The sequence below is a fragment of the Phyllopteryx taeniolatus genome, chromosome 4 (assembly GCF_024500385.1).
Source record: "Phyllopteryx taeniolatus isolate TA_2022b chromosome 4, UOR_Ptae_1.2, whole genome shotgun sequence".
Classification (NCBI taxonomy): Eukaryota; Metazoa; Chordata; class Actinopteri; order Syngnathiformes; family Syngnathidae; genus Phyllopteryx; species Phyllopteryx taeniolatus.
This window is the reverse complement of record NC_084505.1, coordinates 30,159,616-30,176,958: the sequence shown is the minus strand read 5'-3', so window position 1 is coordinate 30,176,958 and position 17,343 is coordinate 30,159,616. Positions and strand designations below refer to the sequence as shown.

At 42.1% G+C, this 17,343-nt stretch overlaps 1 protein-coding gene across 2 annotated transcripts in view; it reads left to right on the top strand.

The window, feature by feature from the left end:
- The window catches only part of LOC133477130 (nuclear factor 1 X-type-like), a 178,787-nt gene that overhangs the window by 14,884 nt on the left and 146,560 nt on the right, over positions 1-17,343 (top strand). For both annotated transcript variants that reach the window (XM_061771526.1, XM_061771525.1), the window contains one exon: positions 15,600-15,748. The gene's annotated coding sequence lies outside the window, so the exon portion shown is untranslated. The remainder of the gene's footprint in view (positions 1-15,599; positions 15,749-17,343) is intronic.

Below are 17,343 nucleotides of genomic sequence, written 5' to 3'. Positions count from 1 at the left end.
CGGGTTTCCTCCCACATCCCAAAGAACCATGCATAAGTTAATTGACGACTCTAAATTGCCCCGCAGGTGTCAATGTGAGTGCGACTGGTTGTTTGTTTGTATGTGCCCTGCGATTGGCTGGCAACCAGTTCAGGTTGTACCCCGCCTCCTGCCCGATGATAGCTGGGATTGGCTCCAGCACCCCCGCGACCCTAGTTCGGAGAAGCGGCTCAGAAAATGGTTGGATGGATGGATGGATAACACAACATCCCAACTTCATTGGAATTGGGGTTGTAAGTGGTACTAGCAGGACTTGAGATTTCAACATGCTCATTCAAAAATGGTATTTCTTTATTAATGTATTAATTAGATTAATTTATGGCATTTTATGTCAAATATTTATTGTCATTCAAAATACAGTGGGTCTTCATCTTAGGACTTAGTCGCGTTCTAGGGTGGCGACGTACCGTTAACACAAATTTGGTTCACAAGTTGGAATGTGCTGTCGTCTAAATTTGGACGTGTGCTCTTTTGTTCTTCTTAATGGATTGCCAAGGCGTCGGATCGGGACTCTGTATTGGCAGATACTTTAAAACAAGTGCTTCACACTCTGGTGCAAAAAAATATGATTGGGAAATCCTCAGTCTTGTCCTTATTTTCCTTCTTTAGACAGCAAACTCGTTCAACAGTGCCTCTGCTGGTTGGAACAAAGCACTGCACTCGTTTCCGCCTCCACCGGTTTAAGAGGTGATAAATGAACAACCCATTCCACAGAATCCACATTATTCTTACCAGTTGATTAATCAATTACTATGCCCATTCCTAAAAAGTGTGTAAATCCAAACTAATAATAAACAAATTTCAAAAGTCTGTGGAAACACTTACAACTGCAGTACGTGCAACAGTGAAATGTTGTAGCGAATCAATTAATCCAACAAATATTTTAAGTATTGGAAGCTGTTGCTGATCTTATGATTGAGACCTGATTGTATTGTGAAACGTTGTTTTAATCCAGATATTTACTGTATGATTTTACTACAGCATTAGTTTAGGGTTAGTACGAGCTAGACTACATATAAATTCTACCACCATGCTTTTCTATTGTAAACATGACTTTCCTCACAAAAACAGTGACACTCCCACCCCCTTTCTTAATAATGACAAATTCCTTGGCTTGCGTTGCTCAAGTGAGAACACACAAGTGTGTGACCGGCGTCCGCTAAAAGCAATGTTGCCATCTTTGGGATTCAGGAACGTTATCGGAGCTCCAAGTCCTAATTCCACATTGGGAATGCTGCCATCATTAACATAATAAGTCTACTTTCATGGCTGTGAAGGGGCTAGAAAGGAAAGTTGTTGTTTTCCCCCCCTTGCGCTCTTGGCTCGTGTAGTGGTAAAGTTCCTCGGGCAAGTATCAACAAATGAACACAAAAGCAGCAATCTTTATTGTGCAGGCTCCCAGCAGTCAGATTGGGTAATAATAAGAACCATTAAACTTACTGTATGTGCTCTCAAGCCCAAGGAGGCAAATGATATGGGCTCAGTTTATATACGAATTGAGAAATACACATTATATCTGACACTTTGGGACCAATCACTTAAAGCATAACACTTCCCATTGTTGAGGAAATAATGCTCAAAAAGTTGGTCCAAAATTTGGCACGCTGGTTAACTCATTTGCATCCCTGGGTGACTAATACGAGGGAGATGATTTTGTGTGTGTGTGTGTGTCGTGCTGGCTGATTCCGTAAAGCCACACTGGACGGCGGCTTGTGTTTTGGCCACTGAGGCACATTTTGGCAAAGTCCACGATGATCTGCATTCCTGCCTGCTAGCTCGGAAAGGTCACGTGGCCTCAGAAAGAGTCCACTCGATGGTCAGTGAACACTGCCGCCGTGACACCTACACAATCATTTCTTCATTATTTCATGGAAATGTAAATTACTATCACAAATAATGTGCTTTAGTGATATTGAAACGCACATTATGAGCATATATGCTTTCTTTCGTTTTACACAAGGATGACTTCGAGCCTAAATTTACGGAAGCGTATTGCATTCACTTGGATTAAACAAAAACAAAACAAAAAAACACCTGTTTTTCTGAGTCATTTTTTTGAGGGATTTGATTTTTTTGAATATTGTTTTCTGTTTTTCTGTGTATTTTTTCTGGTTTTCTGACTAATCCCCGTAGTAAGCAACTGGCTTATTTAGATTGATCAAGTTTTATTTTGATATGGGTTTAAGACACTGGGAGATACTCCTGTCTTTGAGTCACATAGATGGTATTGTTATTAGTCTTTAGAAAGAAATTTGTCAGAAAAACAGGGGTGGGGGAATTACTAAAAAAAACAGGAAAGAAATTACTCAGAAAAACAGGAGGGTAAATAGTCATAAAACGGGGGGAAATTAGACAGAAAAACTGAGAAAAATATTCAGAAAAACAAAGCCCTCAAAACATTTGCTCAGAAAAACAGGATTTAATCCAAGTGAATGCAATACGCTTCCGTACTAAATAGTTCAATAAATATATAAATATAAAAAAAATGGGCATACAAACTTTATTCATTCAGCTCACTGTGCCCTGAGAATGTTTCCAATATCACCCATTGCCACTAGAGGCCGCTGTGTCCACTGCATTGGCTGATTGCAAAGCACAAAAAGATGGATCTTTCTTTTTTTTTTTCTCCCTTCAAATTATTTGAACATGGTTATCTCATTATTAACGTCATGAAGTGATGTATAATTATTAGAATTTTTGATATTTGTATGAAAGTATAAAAGTCAGTGTTTGACTTGTTAATTTCAGCGAAACGTGAACAAATGAGTCTGATTTGCAGGATCAACATCACAGAAAAATAAATAATTAAAATAAATAAGTTTAACAATCATTGTTTTTTTTCTGCAGTATGTGTAGTATATAAATTCAATCGATTAAAATGTTATTTAAGATGCATGATAAAACAATATTAATTGTCATATAATGCATTTTAAAATGTAGTATACTTATTATAATCAATGAAGGGGAAATTCAACTTGCACTCAGCTGTATATATTTTGTGTTGCAGACCAGTAAGCAACTTTGAACGTAATAAATATAAAAGATAATAAATAAGAATATTGTATACGTGTACAAAATAAATGTAAAAATTCCCCCCAACCAAAAAAAAAAAAAGTGCAGTCTATGGTGCAGTTAGTTGTCACATTCTGTACAAAACAAAACAGCATTGTCCTTTGTAGTTACCTAAAAGTCTTATTATAGTACAGTAATTGCTGCTTAATTATTCCGCCTCACCTTTGTACTGCTGAGTGACTGACATGCACACGCATATACAGAAAGATGCCAGTGAGAAAACATTGTTTTAAATTTAAAGCTATAGCATTTTGATTCAAGTCAAGCAAACACAATGTTATTGCACAAACCCTTTTGTTTGCCATTCTGTTTATTTGAAGACTGCGGTATAATCCTTCTTAATTGCTTGAATTGTACTACTCTTACTTTACAGTCACATACTCTGACTCCAACGTGCAGCATTGGAGTTTTCAGGAATGTAAAAATTTACATATTTGTCAGAGTTGCCAATATTACATCAGATTGACAGCAACCAAATCCTGCTGAGTGTGTTGTTGGTTGGACAACAACATGGAACTCCTCACTGGTGTTGCTACTTGTGGGTGGGTGTGCTACCACTGTCTAAGCGTTTAGCTGAGGTTGGCACAAGATGCCCACCCACACACACACACATTGTATGCTTTATAGGATGCCCGCTGATGTCATGGCAACCCCACATCCTCAGAAAGGCGGAAGATGTCCCGTGCCAAAAAAAATGCCATGGTAACTTTTTTTTTTTTTTTTTTTTTTTTTTTAAGTTGCCCAGAAACCTTTGAAGCTTATTAAGTGAAACCGATGGGGAGACAAGTGGACAAGGAGAGAGAAAGGGGAGGGAAACTGGGGAAAGGCAGAGCGATTGGGAGTGCGTCCTGTCTCGCCGCAGAAATTGCGTCTTTGTTTGAAGGAAGGAACATTGGGAACCAGCTTGCTAATGGCGCCTTCAGTGAATTAAAAAAAAAAAAAAAAGAAACAACAGCAACAACAAAAAAGTTCCCCCAAACACATTGCGCCTAGCACTGTGCATCTGAAAGTGACGTGCCAACATCTCTTCGCTTCTCGGGCAGCTCGCGCAAGCCTGCACACAAGTCAAATGCCCCTCACTGATATAGACGGTGTACGCTACCTGCGGGTTTCAACTCGCCACGTCATGAAATGACTCCATTTCTCCTTCAGTTAGCTTGCGGCGCCAGTGGTGCTGCCCAGTGAGACAGTGTCAGGCTCTGCCAGTTTCATTAGCGCTGATGGATGACCTCATGACAGCCATTCCGCTCACCTCCACTTCAAAGAGAGCAACACAGCAACTTAGGACGAGCTCGATTGCCTGCCAAAATCATGCACGGCTTTCAGTTAAAATCTTCTATAGTGATCACAGACTCGCAGTAATGTACAAAAGTCTTCAGCTGCAGTTAGACGATGCCATTAGCAATGCTATAATCATGAGATGAGAGGCTCCAGCGTATCCGCGACCCAAAAAGGACAAGCGGCATAAGCGTTCCGGTTTTAAAAGCAGAACTTCTGAAGTGGGAGTTTGCAGTTTTTCCTGCGCAGTTGTGATAAACAGTCACAGAGAACGCTGTCCAGCTTCAACAAAATGGCAGCGCGAGCAATACTAAGCTAGCATTAGCACTGTCAACAAACCAGCGTTAGCTAGCCACAGCTGTTACGTTGGTAGCAGCAATTTATTTGAAATAGAGTGTTACTATAACACTACATTTATCTGTTTGAAGTTTTATTTTATGGACTGTACACTCAATGAAAATATCAAACATACATGTTGAGCAGAAATATTGCTAATGATGCCCCCCCCCCACCTAACCACCCCCGTCGTAGCCTTGTGCAGACCTGTTACCTTGGTCTTCAGGAGCTTTTCTGAAACCACAGCGGATGCAGAGCGAATGGGACCTCAGGCAACTGAGGGGATTCAGAGCGTCACACAATTAGCAACATTTCTACTCGACATGCACGTATATCACCTCTTTTTGATTTTTAATTGATTGTATATTCCAAAAAATAAAACTTCAAACCGATAACATTAAATGTTATAGTGACGTTCTATTACAAATAAGTCACGCTACCAACGTAGCAACTATGGCTAATGTCTGTATGCCAACGTTTACTTAACTATAGTCCACTTTTACAGGGGCATCTCAATAAATTAGAATGTCAAGGAAAACGGAATTGATTTCAGTAGTTTAATTCAAAAAGTGAGACTCATAGATTATATAGCTTGACCACACAAAGTATTTAGAATTACGGTGATTATAGCTTACATCTAACAGCCCAAAATTCTTGATCTCAAGAAATTAGAATATTGCAAAAGAAACTATCAAAAATATTTTGTATGGAAATTAGTTCGTATTTGGCCTTTTGAACATTATTCTCCCATGTGTTTCATGAATCTCTATAATGAGTTTCACGTTTTGAATTGAACTACTGAAATAAATGAACTTTTCCATGAAATTCTGATTTATCGAGCTGCACGTGCTCAAACGCGGGCACTGGGAGGAGTAGTTGCTTTCATGTTTCCGATAACTTGATCATGTATTATGTTCTTAAAGATAGTGAGCTCATCATACAGAGATTGGGGGGCTGTACTCGGTCTCATCCTTAGGTAGCGCCCTCGTGCCCGTGTACACTGTGGGCCTGGGACAGGCCTCGGCGCTTAGTTGGGATTTTTGGTGGCAATTTCCATATTGCCTGGGGTCATGTGGGCACCGTGCCCACTCCTGGTGTTGTGGGTGCCTACCGAGGCGTGGGGAGATTAAAGCGGGCGCACTGTGTCACAAAAGGGCCCGTCTAGTGCTTTTTAATTCGCCTATATAAGGGCACCGTGCCAAGCTAGCTCCCTGCTATGGCAAACACTCCATAACTGGCACCGCAAGTACTCCCAGCAAGAAAGCGAGGCAGAGAGAGCATGAGAAGACTTTCATTCTCTCTTTCACACACTTGGACACATGCTTGCATGCTTGTAATTAGCAGTCTGTTGCCTTTGCTAGTTTGCAGGGGGACTCCCAGCGTTATCATTCACGTCCTATTACCTCCGCCAAGCCCCCAGGAAGGAATAAATGTTTTTATCAATGTGGTTTTAGTTATTTATTCTCTCCGCCAACTCTTCTATCTGCCCGCTCGCCCGCCCGCCTGACTGCATGTTTGGTTTCTTACAAGCCGAACTGCAAAGCCATGTATAACACCACAACACGGTGTAGAGCAGGGGTGTCAAACTCATTTTTGTCGCGGACCACATTGTAGTTACGGTTTCCCTCAGAGGGCCGTTATGACTGGGAAACCATCAAAATCTTTAATCACCACCTTTTTTTTTTTTTTTTTTTTTTTCTTTTCCTGTTCGGCTGTAACTGCCTACCAGCCAAATCACCTCATCATATTATTACACCCGGAATTTATAAACTAGTTTTGGAATCAGAAATCAAGGGTAATGTGTTTTTCAACTATTGTTCATATTTGGTAACACACAAATGCTTGCAATAGCTCAGTTATTTACGAAATGAAATCATGTGACGGGCCGGATCTGGCCCCCGGGCCTTGAGTTTGACACCTGTGGTGTAGAGGGATTTCATGCGGATCCAGAAATCAGATCCAGGAATTTTTAATGTATCATTTATCAGTGCAGAAACTCCACCTGCCGGACACAGGTGTTTGGCCTCGGCAGAGGTCGACGCTCTGCTCAGTGCTCTTGTTTATGCGGTTTGTTTGATTGAATAATCACGGATTCAAGCCATTTCCAATTCAATGGGTGGAAAAAAGTGGACATGTGGACACAAGCAGTCATTTTTCAAAATGATATAAATGGAGGAAAAAGTCCATCATTTTGGGCGGCATGGTACCAAATGCACCGCGGCCCGGTGACTGCGAACCCCTGCCCGACACCACACAGGTGTTTGGCCTTGGGGGAGGTTTGCGTTCTACTGAGTGCGAATGTTTATCTGTTTGTTTGTGCACAGGATTATGCAAAAAAAAAAAAAAAAAACGACTTGCTCACTACTAACTGAAGACAAATACGTTTTAAATGTGGATCTGGATTTGTGTGCAGCTGCAGTATTTCATCTGAACAGTTTGGCTTTGGGGGACGTTTGAGCTCAAGTCACTCGAGCTCAGACCTCCAGCAACCTCGATCAAGCTCGAATAGTACGTTTTTTTATTTTTTATTTTTTTAACGGGATCATGCATGCAAACCAAAAGATATACAATTAAATAAACTGAGATTTATTCCCCCCAAAAAACTAAAATGTTTTAACTGTTTAGCGGAGGCCTGTGTTGTGGTGCATCTGTACGTTTGTTAACCTGATTGAAAAACAAAAACTTTACACCCAACTTTTTGGATGAACTTCAATTCTGTTTTGGTGCTGAGCCAGATAAGATCCGGAGTCCAGATTTATTTTTTTTTTTCTTCTTTTGCTAACAATTGTCTTGGCAACAATCTGCACTGAAGTGCTTGTTAAAGAGACAGAACCTTTTTGTTTGTTTGCTTGGTTTTTGCTTTTTTTTTTTTTTTTTTTTGCTTGATTGCAAAAAAGTACTAGCTCTAAACATTGTGGAGCGGGTGAGGCATGGGCCTAGTCGCATACTCAAATTGGTGCTTGCTACTTTTGTTGACAATTTGGCCTAGGTGGAGGTTTGTGCTCAAGCACTCATAAATGCGTTTTGTTTTGTAATCCTGCAAGTCAACAAACACAAGAAGTAGATGGATAAATGACGCAATGCTAAAACTTTTTTACAATAGTTTGGCCTCGGTCGAGTGAGGTCTTTGCATTTTCAGTGCTTTTGTCATTGCGTGCAGCCAATCCCAGTGATGTCACCAGCAGTGTGTGTGTTTTGCTGGATATTCATGCCCCTCATGCCCTCAGGGTGGTGGCATGATGCTAAAGGGCTTGTGCACGTCCATTTTGTGTGTGTGTGTGTGTGTGTGTGTCTGTCTCCTAGGTCCTCTTCCTTGTAGTTGTAGTCCAAATTCGTCCTCTGTGGCAGCCCACTGGCATCACTGCCGTTGATTCTGTGCAAACCTTTGTTCCATCCCTTACATTTCTGATCCAGAATTGTGATAATGTCATAACATGAATGGTAAATGGAAGCTTCTTCTCACTCCTCCATGCGTTTCTTCACCCTCGCTTTCACACTTTCAGACGGAACACGGCAGGACAACACGAGGCGTGACACAATATACGGATGAAGCGTGTGTGTTTGTGCGTGTGTGTCTGCATACAAACGCCCGTGTTAATCCAAGTCTCGGCGAGCATCTGGAGCCTCGACACAGTTTAAAGGGCTGGCTCGGTCTGCTACGAGCTGGACCGGCCTTCGCAAACACACGCGCGTACACGTACACACGCTGTCACAGCTATCTGGGGCACCAGAAGGCCTCGGCAAAGCCAAGGCAGAGGCTGCCCACCTTGGCACCACGAGGTGGGGCTGTGCTGGCGCTTTGAGGGGGGACAGAAATGGCACGGGATGGAGAGGAGGAGATGGATGGGAGCGGGGGGCTGGGTCACCTGGCGCGGGATAATAACCCTGGGAAAATGCCCGCAAATGCAGAGGGTGGAGGAGTGTGTGAATGAATTAAGGTGTGTGAGCAAGCGTTTGGGTGTTAAAGGCGCCGACCGATTGGGACGCGCCATCCTTATGTTGTCGTTATGGCGTCATAGCCTGGTGGGGCGGGGGGCTGGTTTTTACTCATGGGTGAATATTGAAGAAATTCACTCTAAAGCCTCTAGCAGTGTTTCTTGAACAGAAAAAGGCCACTTAACCAATTAAAAACTTTTCCGATCTCCTCTCTAAATGTACAGAACCAATGGGCCTGCTACTGCTCCAATAGTAAAGAGTTACACTTTGGAATTTTACACAGTTTAATTATTTGGTAATTGACCTCAGGTTCTAACGGGGGAAAATAAGTCATTTTAAAGTAAAAAAAAAAAAAATGTCTAGAACCCAAACAAAGACAGCTGCAAAATACTTTTTTTTTGTGGGTGTGTTCCCCCCCCCCTTCTCCCTCCCCCAGTGTTTGGTAACTGATAAGACAGAAGAATATAGTAATAATGGCAATATAAAAATTATCGGCAAAGGCACTTAAAGGTGTTTGCAACATTTGACTCTTTTCTATGTAGAATCATCTGATTTTCAGCTCATAGGTATCAGCTGGAAACAATCATTTTTTTTCACCAAGCGAGAAAATAATTCTGGGGTGCAAAGTTCTTTCCAAATGGAACATCAATAGCTTCATTTTTTTTTCATTACATGATGTAACGTTTCAGATTTTATTTCGTACCGGTATTTTAAGAGTGACAGTCACAGAGCAAGGCAGCAGTCTGTGCGTTTGCAGACAGCCGCGGTGCTCTTCCCAAAAAAACGTCAAGATCAGAGGGAGCAAAAAAATTGCCACAAGCTTTCGTCCTCGACCGCAGCTGCTTAAGAAAAATGAGGCACCGAGTGAGATGTGGAAACATTTTGCTTACACGGCCGACGGTTACGCCAAACCGAAAGTTACTACTAAGTACAGTAAGTCTGCAAAGCCTCATACAATATACAATATGGCTGAATAGCTCAATGAAATGGCATCGTCAAAGAGTTGGAAAAAGTGACAGGTTAACAATTATGACACATTTAAAAAACAGTTACCTTCAAATAAAAGTTTGAGTTTCAATTATAGTGGCCCACTGGTTGGCTTTGACGAGGCAGTTAATCAATAATGTCGTTTGTAGATGAGCAGAGGCGAGCATTCACGCTGCGCAGTTGCTTCGAGTCATTATACATTAAATTTAGCAAAAAAAAAATGCGAATCTGCGTACTATGTTAAAACTTTTATACATGTTTAAATGACGTATCGGATTGGATTTGGTAGACGGGTTGCACGGGTGCAAAAAAATGGAAACTCCTCAGTTCATAGATCCAACTCTGGAACTGTTTAGGACCCTTTCGAGTTTATGCATGCAGATGCACAGAGGTCGGATGAGGTAGAAGGTAGCGAAGCCATCCTTGATGCAGTCTGAAGCCCCTCCCCCAACACACACTCATGCGCCCACATGATGTCGTCTCCTCCGCTTAGCACCGCAGATGCCCGCGTTGCCCTGCAACAGCTGTCTCACCATGTGCCCGACCAAGTGTTGCCACCCAATGGAGGGGCGAGGAAGTGAGGAGCAGCAGGAGGAGAAGGCGGGGGCAGGAAGGGAGGGGACAAGTCATGAATATTCATTTGGGCCATTTTGTTTCAGTCTTTTTTTGTTTTTTGTTTTCCCCTTCCCATTACGCATAATATCTTTTTTGTTTGTTTTTTTGGTTTTAATCATTGGGCAAGCAGTTGGAGGTTGTGAGCAAAGTGTTAATCTCAATGTTTGTCTCTGGTTTGGTGCTGGATTTGGTGGAGGTGATATCGCCAGCGCCCATGCAATATACCCCCATCCTACACCCCCTCCTCCTGCTCCCCATTTCCTGGTCACAGGGTGCCGCCCCCCCAGAAGCAAAACAAAGAGGGAGGGGTCCGAAAGTGACGGGGCGCCCACCAATTGGCGGCCGACAATCTGGGCGACCAATAAGACGGGGAGGGAAGCATGGTAACAGCGGGGGCACGTAGAGTGGGGTATTTTCAAATGCAGACTCCGGTCCAAAAAGTCCGACGCCGGATCCAAACTCCATTCCGGCGATGGAACAAAATGGAGGCCAGGCATGGTGCGCCGCCATTTTGGGAGCAGCGTTTGGCGTACGCGAGCAATGTTTCCTAATAATGACGAAAAGAACGGTTTGAAATGCGGCGGTGAGGACTCAAACTGGCCTCAAGCATCGCCAACAGCTCCCAAATAATGAATGATAATGATATTATAAACAGTGGGCCACAGTTACTAAGATGCTGTAAAAATGACAAGCCGATTAACATGCACCAACCGGCCTGAGCTGCACAACGACTCTGCCTTTCCCCAAGACGAAAATGCTCCGAGGTCTTCGTTTATTCATGTTCATTATTGCGGAGGTGGTTGGCTGTTTAGCGACATGCGAGTCCAACCATCACTCACAGTAAGGGAATCCTTATGGCTTCAAATGTTGATCATTTATACGTTTCTTACGACTTTATTAAGACTTACTAAACTGGCATTTATTTGAACTGAATCACGGATATGCTGGGGTTCGCTTTATTTTGAATTATTTTTTTTTATATCTATTGATATTTCACAATGACAAAGTGGACGTGTTAAGCTTGTCAACATCCAACTACACAAAATTATGAAACATAAGTGCAAATATTTTTAGTCTGTATCTTGTCACCGTTTCAGCCAATCCTGGCAACCATGCCACTGAAAGTTTCTTAAGCGTGCAGTTACTCCATAATGAAAGGGGGGACAGCAATTTCAGGGATACATGCAAAATGTTCAACATAATCGTGAAAACAGAATATACATGATCAAAATGACACATTTTATCCAAAAACCATTTTAGAGTGGTTTTGGTGTCATTTACTATAACTGCTTATTACACACACTGTAGTTTGTAGAGCAGTGTGTGGGACGTCCCAAAATAACATGCATCTAATGGGGGGGGGGGGGGGGGGGGGGGGGGGGAATAAAAAAATACTAAATTTCAAGACGACTGAGCTTATTTGGTAAAATGAAAAGTAAAAGTATTGTAATGAATTGGGCTGAACTTGTGAGTTTCCAAGTGCGATTTTGACTAAATTGACTAATGGGGAAAACTAATCACCATCCATCCATAATAATCCATTATTTAAAAATATATATTAGTGTCTACGTGAATGTCCTGAATTCCATGCCAATGTTACAATGAGCAGAATAAGGTCGCTAATTTGTGATAGGGCGTGATAGTTGACTTGAATTGACGGCGAATACTTTAGACGGCATCAATCAACAATCACTTCCACACAAGCGCCTCGTATTGGGTTAATAATACTTTTGTCTTTAAATAGGATGTTGATATACTGGAAAAGGTACAACAAGGAGGTGTGCAAAACTCAAGGACAGATGGATGCAAGTGTCGAGCACGCTGCCAGAAAAACGATGGCGCTCTCTTCTTCCTATCTGCTGTCATACGGCACGCTAAATAAACGAGGATGAAGATCTCAAGTCAGATCTCAATAAAAGAAAATCAACTTTGGGGGGAGAAAAAAGTGGCAAGAGGAGCGAGTGGTGTTTGCTCGTTTAATTTTGAAAGGATGAAAGCAGACAGGCATAAAGAGGGGCAGACGCGGAGAGATCACAGCGTCGTGTCGCGTATTGGCGAGTAGCGCGCCGTGCAGTCTGCCTCCTAAAGCAATAAATCTGAAACAGCATAATAGATAAACGCAACTCAGAACACAAAATACCCTGCGAGGGAAAACTAATAAAAAAGCGAGCGATTAAGTGGAATCAGAGCTCTTAGGCGCTATCTGGAGATGAGGAGGGGAGTTTAGGGGGGGGGGGGGGGGGCGGCCGTTCGCCACACAAAGACCGGAACGGGCCAACACAACAGATGAGAGAGCATAGGGACGGGGGGGCCCGGGAGAAGCAGAGAGCTGAACGACAGACAGACAAGACAGACAGTTAGACGCAGAGACAGACTAAGGACAGGAGCGATGGAGGAGGAGAGAGACAAAGTGAGGGATGGATGGGGCAGCGGATCAGAGAGAGCCTCCAGTGTGTCTTGCTCTCCCTTTAAACCGCAGCCAGGAAAACAGATTAGGACTCTGCTTTTCTCCTGGGGCAACACACACACACACACACACACACATTTAGCCATCCTCCTCCACAAACATGAAAATAACTCCTCCTAACTTTGACACTGACCCGCCCCGCCCCAAGTGCGGCCGACGCCGCCTCCGCGCTTTCTGGATGCAGCCAAGCCGGCGTTTAGGCCCGTTTAGGTGACCCCGCGCGGCGTCGGCCGACGTTTGCTCAGCGTTTAGGACACAAAGACGCGCAAGCGCACTTTGAACGAGCGAGCGTGGGACAGTTTGTCCTTGATAGATAGATGTTGAACTCCGCTGGGCATGCAACCGTTTTTGGCAGCAGATGTAGGTGCTCAAAATGGACCATGAGGTACTAGAACCTTGACATTTCTCCAAAGCGTCAATACTCATTTTTGTATTTATTTCATCATTTAAAAAAAAAATTATAATAATAGTCTTTTTTTTTCACATAATCATCATTATTTACATCTTGCAATGATAAATTGCAAGGTTCTATAGATTGGATTACTACTCTTGCAAAAGTACCATTGGGGACAAAGAATAAAACAACCAGTAAAAAAAAATAAAAATATATATATATATATATATATTTATCAATCATTATCATTTTGGTTCAATGTACAGAGTTGCACAGTAATTAAACTATAATTCTCAAAAAAAAAAATATATATATATATACTGTTGTATTATACAATACATACTTTTTTTTTTTTAATTGAAAGTCAAGGAGTTAAAGTCGAATGAATAGCTTGAAATGGTGCAAAGGTAAGTTGTGAATTGCCAGAGGTAAAAAAATAAAAAAAAAAAAATAAAAAACAGGTAAGGTTATCCAAAACTGAAAACTATCGTACATGCCAAAGGTACTTTAATGAGTCGAAAGTTTGTATTACCTTTTGATTGATAGATTGGTCCCATCGCTTTTTTATAACTTGGTTTATTTGGTCTACTTTCAATTCAGAGTAAAATGAGACAATGTGCATCACAAAAAACAAAACAAAAAAAAGGAAATTTTGGGGTCTTCTAAAACTCTTGCCCTGTAGTGTATATAATCCATCCATCCATTTTCTGAGCCGCTTCTCCTCACTAGGGTCGCGGGCATGCTGGAGCCTATCCCAGCTGTCATCGGGCAGGAGGCGGGGTACACCCTGAACTGGTTGCCAGCCTATCGCAGGGCACATCGAAACAAACAACCATTCGCACTCACAGTCATGCCTACGGGCAATTTAGAGTCTCCAATTAATGCATGTTTTTGGGATGTGGGAGGAAACCGGAGTGCCCGGAGAAAACCCACGCAGGCACGGGGAGAACATGCAAACTCCACACAGGCGGGGACGGGGATTGAACCCCGCACCTCAGAACTGTGAGGCTGACGCTCTAACCAGTCGGCCACCGTGCCGCCAGTGTATATAATGTATTTGTAAATATAGAATCAAAAAGATAAAAAGACATTTGTTTTGTCAGACATTCTGTTGTAGGACCTGATTGTTTTGATTCGATTTTTTTGGTCTTAACAACATTTTTGTAATTGATTGAAATAAAATGGACTCACTTCCAAAACAGTATCGTTGGTACTGAACGTACTGTCAGGATATGCCGTCATGCCATTATTTGTCATACTTCTTCATTCATTTAATTACATTTGGTCCATTTTGAGCAGCAACTTGGCAAAAATGATTCCATACCCAAAAGGTTACACAGAAAAAAAGCGCTAGTAGTACAAATGCTTTTTTTTTTTTTCCCCAAGAAAGAGCTCATAGACACATTTTTTGATTCATCATAAAAAAAGGTAAACTATCTCATAGATCATAATTATCATGTTATAATAAAAATAAATAACTTTCATGGCTTTGTGGTTGACAATGCGATTCATTTTTTTGTATATTTCAAGCAAGAACAAGCTAAGCGATAGTGTGTAATATTAAGAACGCATTATACTTTATAGAGTGGCACGCGTTCTCCTGAATATTTTTTTTGTATTAGTTCTTCGGATTGGAAAATGTGATGACCTTTGTGTCACAGCCGAGTCAAGTGTTTTTGTTTGATAACACACTGAACCGAAAGAAGCTGAACGGGTTGTACGAGGTGAACGCATCGTTTCATAAAACAACATTAAAAATGCCCCATTAAAGATGAAAGGGCCCGCCTAACCACGAAGAAAAGTCCTTCCTGGTGTTATATCATTTAATTATGCTTGTTTGCTGGGCGCTATGCTGAGCAAAAGTATGTAGGACGCACTAAAATTCTACGTGTCTGTTTGCCAAGCTTCTTTAATGTGTCATTGTTTTAGGGCTGTTGCATAAATATGTTTGTTAGCATGTACAGAACAAAGCCAAAAGCTTTGGTTGTTTTAATGTACTTTTTCACAGCTGTCATTCCGCCATACTTGTGACAAACAATTTCCGCAAAATTTGTATAGGGGTGGCATACGGGTCGAGATATATTTGCAAGAGGATCTGGATAAAGTTGTAGATCAAAGGCTTTACTTTCACTATTTAGGTTTTGCAAAGTACTACGTTCAAGTGACTGAATAATGATGGCTTTTCCAAATACAGCACATTTCCTAGTATAGCCTGCTAAATATATTATTCTTATATAATTAACTGTGAAAATAACTTGTTTGTGCAGTTGTGACGCAAACAATTGAGTTAATTGCTTATTTCAGCATGTAAGTACAATAATTTAACCAGATTTTTCTAGAGGGTTAATGTGGGAGATGTTTGTACACTGTTTTGCCAGAACCTTTTGCAAGGAAGACTATATAAATGTCTAGTAAAATTGGTTTAGTCGTACAGCACTTAACTTTTACTGTCTTTTAAAATCTGATTTCCTCCAGGAAGCACAGCGGTAGCCTGCTAGGGCTAGCACGGCTCACAATCCTGAGGTTCGGGGTTCGACACTCGGCTCCAGCCTTCGCCCAAAGTCAGCGAAGATATGCTGCAGCTCACTCGCCGGTGACTCCGCCGAGGACAAGCGCCATAGAAAGTAAATGGACTGGATGACTTTAAGGTCCCACGAAGCTGGCATTTATCTGATTTTGCCTTTTGCTTTAAACAGAACGCAACAATCGCGGGATATTGCTGGAACTCTGTGGCTTCTCGCAATCAGCTACAGTTATATCCCACATATTCACAGTTCACAAATTCACCGACAGTATTTGCCTATTATAATTTTTTTTCCCTGTGCAACCAATCCCCATCTATTTGCTGAAAAACTCGTTTTTTTATTGCTTTTTCTGGTTAGCCCTAAGATGCAACAAGCCAAAGCCCTGTTGAATGGGAAAGTAGTAGTTACGGCTGTGGAAAAAAAAAACAATTGGCTAACTCGGCTATGTCGACCACATAAATTGTTCAGTGCGAACATTTTGGCCTCGAAACAATAAAAAATATTGATAAAAGAATATTTGCGCTGTCCGGAACCATGTAGCCAGGTCCATGTTTACCGCAGGGACATTTGTTGGAGACGGACACACTGTTGGGCCCGTGAAAAACATTGCCAAAAACGACAGAGGAGTGTCTGTAAGTGAATTTTAAGACACTAAATTAGATGGATTAGATGATGTACATATAAGACAGCTGAATGGTAGTTAGCGGGTTTTCTAACCTAAAATGGTAATCACTATTTTGCTAATGCTAATCGTGAATGCTAATTGTTATGCCAAAAGCTGATTTCGTTGTCTCAAATTCTGTACAGAGTTTATACCATACACTCCGTACCAACATATAAGATACATACAAGAAATATGAATCCAAACGGTTATTCCAAGCTTATTTTAGACGCTTCCTCATTCGGGACATTCCCTGTGTGTGTGTGTGTGTGTGTGTGTGTGTGTGTGTGTGTGTGTGTGTGTGTGTGAGAGAGAGAGAGAGAGCAACCTCCTGCAGGAAACCGCTGCTGGCTTCCGACTGTTAACCTCTCCGAGAGTGTGGAGTGGGAATGTGATGGGCTGGCAACAGTGACTGGAAGAAAAAAAAAAACTACAAAAAAAAAAAAAAGAAAAAAGAGGGCACCCTCCATCCCGTTCCCATGTGCCAGGGTCGAGCATTCCTCACCCTCCAAAGGCCGCTTAGCAGCCCCCACCTCTCGCTCTTCCTCTCTTGCTCTGTCTTTCTTTTTTTCTTTCTTTCTTTCTATCACTGCAGCACTCGGCAATGATGGTAATTTTCACATTTCCTCCCTTCGGTTCCTTCCTGCCGCGATGATTCCTGGCGTCTTTGCGGCCGCCGGTGAGCGTGCAGAGGTCCGTGCGGGCCAACGTTTTGTACGTTTGTGATGCTAGACAACACTCGTGCACTGTGCCCAAGTGCCCGCCTTGCCCGCCCGCTTAAACAAAAAGGGCATTGTTTGTTTCCTTCTCTCCTTCCCCTCCTTCTTCTGCACTCCTCACATGGAGGCACAAACATCTCGAGCCTGTTTTTTTTTTTTTTTTCTTCCTTTTTCAAACTGGGAGTTCAGATTGTGCAGAGGTTGTGAGAGGCCAACTTCCCTTTGTTTCCTGCCTCATTTGAATGCGACTGACCGGCCACAACATTAGGTACACCTGCACGATTGGACGACATCCGATATTCCAAATTCTTCGG